Raw genomic sequence first — 301 nt, 5'->3', positions numbered from 1 at the left:
GGTCGTATATCTATAAAAAAAGAAAATCATCATAGGATACTGTATTGTTTTCGCATTTCTCCTCAATAATCATTTCTAATACATTTCTTTGTGTTTGCCCGTCTTGCATTACTTAGCTATAACTTTTATAGCTTTTTAGTTAACGTGCTTTTTAGTTGATGGCTACTATATTTCCCTAATTTTAGGAACCATTAGCTTAGTTTTAGTTGCAAATTGAAAATAGGAATTAAGTACAAGATCAACTCAAATTGCGTATTTAATAATCCAGACTGCATCAGGGATCCTTCACCAACAAGTGTTC

This window comes from Penaeus monodon, chromosome 30, assembly GCF_015228065.2.
Source record: "Penaeus monodon isolate SGIC_2016 chromosome 30, NSTDA_Pmon_1, whole genome shotgun sequence".
In the NCBI taxonomy this organism is placed as follows: Eukaryota; Metazoa; Arthropoda; class Malacostraca; order Decapoda; family Penaeidae; genus Penaeus; species Penaeus monodon.
Note: the sequence above shows the minus strand (reverse complement) of the source record.